Consider the following 7,633-nt stretch of genomic DNA (forward strand, 5'->3'; position numbering starts at 1 on the left):
GCTACTTACAGTATATGGAACTTCTTGTAAAGCACAATACACAAATTCTGCAAAATAGGAGTATTTTCTTCAAAAAGTAGATCTTACTAACTTTGGTGCTCATTTACATTTGGATTTAAGTAATTAATTGACACGGCTCTCAGATGTAGCAGTACACGTCCACACTGATATGTGTCACTTTCACATCTCCCTGAAATGCTTTTTCAAAAGAAGGCAAGTATGGGATACATACCTCCCAACATCGGGAGATGCTAAGGAAGGATTCCCTGGCACAGCAAAGCCACGGCCAGCTGAAAAGGGAACATGGTCCATTTTCGGTCAATGTGGTGGCATGTCTAGTGCTCTGCGAGCTGCTGGCATGCTGCGCACAGCGTCTATTCACCGCTGCTCTGCTAGGCAGAGCAGTGACTCACAGGAGCCTCCCAAATGCCCCCCCACCCTGCGGGACACTGCGGGCCGCGAGTGGGATAGCGGGACAGTCCCAAAAAAGGGGACTGGCCCGCGAAAATTAGGACAGTTAGGATGTATGCATGCGCACAGCATCTATTCACGGGAGACAGAAAGGCTAGGGGCATGCCAGCAGCTCACAGCACTGGGCATGCCACACCCCTTTCCATAGGCCACACCCCCTTTCAGCCATGGCAGGGAGTCCTGCTTCCCCATCTCCCGATGTTGGGAGGTATGCACTGGTCTACTGCAAATGCTGCTTTGTCTAGTATCTTTATACAGATGTCAGTTGGATTACTATACAATACACATGGAAGAAATACTCAAGTGCAGCAGCTCTTAATGCCACATATGTACTGTCATCTGTATAATGAGGTATAAACTGTACACAAGAAAATTAGAGATTATATTTAAAAAATGATATCCTGAAATGATGGCAGTGTAAGAAAATTCATTTATTTTTGAAAAGTTAGAATCATGTTTGGCTATGCTGGTTAGTCTGTGTGCCATGTATACTTATAGATGCTACGCCCGCCTGTATGACCACACCTTTGTACTCCTTCCAGTACAATCATACGTATGTTGGTATACCTGGAAAATTAATGTAATTCCACTTCTGAAGAAATAAACATTTACTATCCATTATTATTCTACTGTTATTTCATTTACTATTACAGGTTTAGTATCCCATATCCAAATATTCCAAAATACAGAATATTCCGAAATACAGGATTTTTTGAGTGAGACAGAGAAACCTTTGTTTTCTGATGGCTCAATGTACACAAACCTTAATACACAAAGGGGGTCATTCCGAGTTGTTCGCTCGCAAGCTGCTTTTAGCAGCTTTGCACACGCTAAGCCGCCGCCTACTGGGAGTGAATCTTAGCTTATCAAAATTGCGAAGGAAAGATTAGCAGAATTGCGAATAGACACTTCTTAGCAGTTTCTGAGTAGCTCCAGACTTACTCGGCATCTGTGATCAGTTCAGTGCTTGTCGTTCCTGGTTTGACATCACAAACACACCCAGCGTTCGCCCAGACACTCCTCCGTTTCTCCAGCCACTCCCGCGTTTTTCCCAGAAACGGTAGCGTTTTTTCACACACACCCATAAAACGGCCAGTTTCCGCCCAGAAACACCCACTTCCTGTCAATCACATTACGATCACCAGAACTAAGAAAAAACCTTGTAATGCCGTGAGTAAAAAACCTAACTGCAAATTTACTTGGCGCAGTCGCACTGCGGACATTGCGCATGCGCATTAGCGACTAATCGCTCTGTTGCAAGAAAAAAATAACGAGCGAACAACTCGGAATGACCCCCAAAGTTATTAAAAATATTGTATTAAATTACCTTTAGGCTGTGTGTATAAGGTGTATATGAAACGGTATCCGTTCACATGGTCGACCATGTTATGGTCGACAGTCATTAGGTCGACCACTATGGTCGACATGGACACATGGTCGACATGACATGGTCGACATGGACACATGGTCGACACATGAAAATGGTCGACGCATGAAAGGTCGACACGTGAAAAGGTTGACATGGGTTTTTTAACTTTTTTTCTTTTGGGGAACTTTTCCATACTTTACGATCCACGTGGACTACGATTGGGGGGACGCGGTGCACTAATTGGGGTTCCCAGTCACTTTACGCAACAAACGACACAAAAAAAAGTTAAAAAACTCATGTCGACCTTTTCATGTGTCCCTGTCGACCATGTCAATGTCGACCAATAGTGGTCGACCTAATGACTGTGGTCGACCATTCATACCGGAACCATATGAAACATAAGTGAATTGTGTGAATGTACACACACTTTGTTTAATGCACAAACATTAAAAATATGGGGGGTAATTCCAAGTTGATCGCAGCAGGATTTTTGATAGCAATTGGGCAAAACCATGTGCACTGCAGGGGGGGGCAGATATAACATTTGCAGAGAGAGTTAGATTTGGGTGGGTTATTTTGTTTCTGTGCAGGGTAAATACTGGCTGCTTTATTTTTACACTGCAATTTAGACTGCAGATTGAACTCACCCCACCCAAATGTATCTCTCTCTGCACATGTTATATCTGCCCCCCTGCAGTGCACATGGTTTTGCCCAACTGCTAAAAAAATGTCCTGCTGCGATCAACTTGGAATTACCCCCATTGGCTAAAATGATTTTCATGCTGTGTGTATAAGGGTGGTCATTCCGAGTTGTTCGCTCGGTAAAAATCTTCGCATCGCTGCGATTTTCCGCTTAGTGCGCATGCGCAATGTTCGCACTGCGACTGCGCCAAGTAAATTTGCTATGCAGTTAGGAATTTTACTCACGGCTTTTTCATCGTTCTGGCGATCGTAATGTGATTGACAGGAAGTGGGTGTTACTGGGCGGAAACAGGCCGTTTTATGGGCGTGTGGGAAAAAACGCTACCGTTTCCGGAAAAAACGCAGGAGTGGCTGGAGAAACGGGGGAGTGTCTGGGCGAACGCTGGGTGTGTTTGTGACATCAAACCAGGAACGACAAGCACTGAACTGATCGCAGATGCCGAGTAAGTCTGGAGCTACTCAGAAACTGCTACGAGGTGTGTAATCGCAATATTGCGAATACATCGTTCGCAATTTTAAGAAGCTAAGATTCACTCCCAGTAGGCAGCGGCTTAGCGTGAGCAAATCTGCAAAAATCAGCTTGCGAGCGAACAACTCGGAATGACCCCCAAGGTGTATATGAAACGTAAATTCATTCTGTGCTTAGACTTGTATCCCATCACCATGACATCTCATTATGGTATGCAATTATTCCAAAATACGGAAAAATCCGATATCCAAAATACTTTCGGTTCCAAGCATTTTGGGTATGGGATACTCAACCTGTATTTTTAAATAAAAATCCCCAGTTTGGGATAGCTTTTTTACAAGCTTGGTTGCTGAATACACGAAAGTGGCCCAGTACCACAAAGGGACAGATGTACTAAGAGGCGGGTTTGCTGAGTTTTAGAAACCAATGGAACCCACTTGGATTAACATTCAGAAACTACTGAATTTACTAAAACTTAATTTTGGCCTTCAAACCTGAACCCACTGTAAAACCTAATCCCGCAGCAATCCAATCCCACCATGTAAACCACACAGGTTTGAAGTGGTGCATGGATTCCTAGGTTCCACGCAGACTTCTCTATATTATTTTGTAAATGGATGGGAATAAAAAGGTCCTCCCCAAATTGCTAACATGCACTAGGCCTTTAAAGCTGTTAAGATTAGGGTCAAGGGCCATCTTCAAATATGGACACACAGAGCAGCTGCCCAGGCTCCCATGATTCTAGGGGCCTTTGAGCATTGGTAGGCTAGGCCAGGAGGCATCTGCCCCCCAAGCTAGTTCCACCACAGCTTTTTGGGAGGCAGGAAGTGAATGCTGCCCGGCCGCTCTGCTTGTGAATTACATACAATCAGAGCAGCCAGGCAGCATTCTCCACCTGCCTACCAGCCTGCAGCCAGATAGTGAATGGTTGTCAGCATGTTGATTGGTAGATGCTGGAGATATCCACCAATCAGAGTGATGACAGCCATTCACTGTATGGCATACTTGACTACTCTCCCGGAATGGCCGGGAGGCTCCCGAAAATCTGGTGACCCTCCCGGCCCCCCGGAAGAGCAGGCAAGTCTCCCGATTTGCGGGGTCCCCCCTGCCCGTCCGCCCATTTAGTGTGTAAAGTGGGCAGTCCGGGCAGTCGATGGCGCGATTCTTGCTGAATCGCGTCATCATAGCAGTGTAATGCCGGTGATCGCGGCATTACAGAGGGGGGGCGTGGCTTAAAGGAGGCGTCACTGTGGTCCTGCCCTTGCTCCGCCCCATCTGCCTTTGCTCCGCCCCCGTCCCACCTCCGGCCACCCCCTCCTTTACGTCACAGCCTCCCCTGCCCGCCCGCTGACCTGGCTGCTCTCTCCCACAGAGAGCAACAAGAATGTCGGTAAGTATGCTGTATGGAAGCATGCTGAGAGCCAGTGTGGGGTAAGTTATGATTTTTTTTTTCTGCAGCAGGGCACACTGGGATTCCACAGGGAATACATCAGGGTGTAGAGTTGGATCTTGATCCGAGGCACCAACAGGTTAAAGCTTTGACTTTACCCAGGATGCACTGCACTGCCTCCTCTATAGGCGCTGGCACTGGAGCTCAGTTTGTAAGTTGGTGTCTGCAGAGCAGGTCACTAACAGGAGGGGATGCGCTAGGCAGCCCTGTAAAGAGCTTTTTAAGAAGACTTCAAGGGCCACAGCACTGTTTATGTCATTCTGACATTCTGTGATGCGGCTCCATCAACTCCCCAGCAGCACTGTACACTCTCGCGGCCGGGTTCCTGGGTACTTGCAACACCAGTTTCCTGGATCGCCTGGCTGCACATCAAGGAAAAGGTAAGAGGGTCCCCCAGGTGGGACCCGCTGGTAAATCACGGTACGGTCACGGTCCCAGGAGACAGACCGCTCCGCTGGCATGGACACTGTACTGCACAGGGACCCCACTATATGCACCAGGGCAGGGAGCACAGGTCGGATTTACTAAAATCCATTTTACATAGGCTCCACAGTACCCGGTGGTGAAGACCAGTATAGGCGCTAACCTGTAGACCCTCCCCCAGCTCCGGGCACCATCTACTGCTGGTGTTCCCGCCCTGGAGCTGCATGTCACTCTCCCTCACTCCCTGACAGAGATTTCGTCTGACCTCCCTCAAGGTTCATATATCTGCCTTGTCGGTGTGGTTTCAGAGAAAAATTGCATCTATTCCTGATGTTTATACTTTCACTCAGGGTGTTTTATGGATTCAGCCTCCCTATGTTCCTCCTGTGGCTCCATGGGATCTGTCTGTTATCTTAAATGCCCTACAAGACTCTCCATTTGAACCTCTTGAGTCTGTGGACCATAAATGCCTTACGCTTAAGGTCGTGTTTCTGCTGGCTATTGCCTCTGCTAGGAGGGTGTCAGACTTAGGCGCTTTGTCCTGTCATCCACCCTTTTTGATTTTTCACCGTGACCGAGCAGTTCTTCGAACTTGCCCCGGTTATCTATCTACCTAAAGTGGTCTCTTCTTTCCATCTTAAGCAAGAGATTGTGGTTCCGGCTTTTATCTCTTCTGGTTTTCCTTCCAAAGAACGGTCTTTGGATGTGGTACGGGCTTTCCGTATCTACATGGAGAGGACTGCCTCTATCCGGAGGTCAGATACCCTTTTTGTACTTTTTGGTTTTCACAAACGTGGCTGGCCTGCAAATAAGCAAACCTTGGCCAGATGGATTAGAATGGTGATTGCACAAGCTTATGCGCAAGCTGGACTCCCAGCTCCTGCTGCTATCAAAGCCCATTCTACTCGGTCTGTTGGACCTTCTTGGGCGGCCCGCCGTGGCGCATCCGCTGAACAATTGTGCAAGGCGGCTGCGTGGTCCTCCATGAACATGTTCATTAGGTTTTATGCCTTTGATACTTCCGCCTCCAAAGATGCTTCCTTTGGACGCCGGGTTCTTGTGCCCGCTACGGTGCGTCCCTTCCCATGAGGAACTGCTTTAGGACATCCCTGATGTATTCCCTGTGGAATCCCAGTGCACCCTGCTGCAGAAAAGGAGATTTATGGTAGACTTACCATAGTTAAATCTATCTGCGAGGTACACTGGATTCCACAGGGCACTCACCCTGACGCACTTAGCTTCTTTGGGTTTGTGTGGCATTAGCCGCTGGTCCCTTCTCCTGTTGTGAGAATGTGGTTCTATGTGATTAACATCTGCCGTCTCTTTTACCTGCTACTGCATTGGACTGGTTAACAAAACTGAGCTCCAGTGCCTGGAGGCGGGGTTATAGAGGAGGCAGTGCAGTGCATCCTGGGAACAGTCAAAGCTTTAGCCTGTTGGTGCCTCGGATCAAGATCCAACTCTACACCCTGATGTATTCCCTGTGGAATCCAGTGTACCAAGCAGAAAGAGATTTAACTATGGTAAGTCTACCATAAATCTCCTTACTTATTCCCATGACTGAGTGAGTAGGGCCCCAGTGCATTGCTTTTCCCAGAGCCTACAATTCTGTTAAGATGGTCCTAATAGATCTCCAGCCCTTTACCATCCAGGGGGGCCTGGTGTCACCATAACATGGGGTCCCCCAACATAGTGCCAATCAGCACAAAGCTGGAATTCTTAGGGGAATAGCACATGCAAAAAAATCTAATGAAATGCACACACCTACCCACAGAAAGAACCGGCCCCGTCAGGATAGCAATAGGGTTTTTCTCCACTCCTTAGTGTTTGAAGAATGTCATAACATTGGGGGTGATTCAGAGCTGACCGTAGATGTGCTAAAAATAACACATCTACGATCACAATCTCTGGCATGTGGGGGGACGCCCGGCACAGGGCTAGTACGTCCCGCATGTCAAGCCCTACCAGCTTCCCCCACCACCACCACCACCACCACCATGTTTTGGGTCACAGCGGCTGCGTGTGACGTCAGCAATGGTCTGGACACGTCTATGTGGTATACAAACTCCACTGGCACACCCCCTCCCGCCCCGTTACCGCCTCTGCCTGTCAGTCAGGCAGAGGCGATCGCACCAGTGAGATGCTTGCACACAACACAATGGGCTTCAAGGTGCGATCGCTATGCAGATTTAATTGGCTGCCAGAGCATGATGTCTCTTGCATCCAGGGCCTGCTGGCACCCGCAGTGCATCAGTTGCAAAAAAAAACACCAAAAATACGACAGGACACACACACAGACAAGCCGTGATTTATTTATTTTTTACTAAACACTCCCCTACACACTCACATTCAGTAAATGTATTATTCTGATCCATGCAAAAGGATCCTTTCCATAAAACTACTTGTATGGGTTCCTTTACTAATGAGCGCTCACTCCCGTCACTACCGTTGGAACACACTGGTCAGAGTACAGCTGCTCCAATGCAGTTGTTGCAGGTTGCTTAGTATGCTGATGCGATATAAATAAAGGTTAATAAATAAACAAACCTGTCTCAGTCAGTCAGCGGAATACATATGTAATCCCGGCGGACGGGATGCCGGCTGTCAGTATTCCGACAGCGGCATCCCGTCCTCCAGAATGCCGGTAGCGGGGCGAGCACTACAAGTACCCTTGCGAGCTCAGTGGATCGCTGCGCACACCACAGGATCTATTCCCACTCTATGGGGGTCATTCCGAATTGATAGCACG

This window comes from Pseudophryne corroboree, chromosome 2 (assembly GCF_028390025.1).
Source record: "Pseudophryne corroboree isolate aPseCor3 chromosome 2, aPseCor3.hap2, whole genome shotgun sequence".
In the NCBI taxonomy this organism is placed as follows: Eukaryota; Metazoa; Chordata; class Amphibia; order Anura; family Myobatrachidae; genus Pseudophryne; species Pseudophryne corroboree.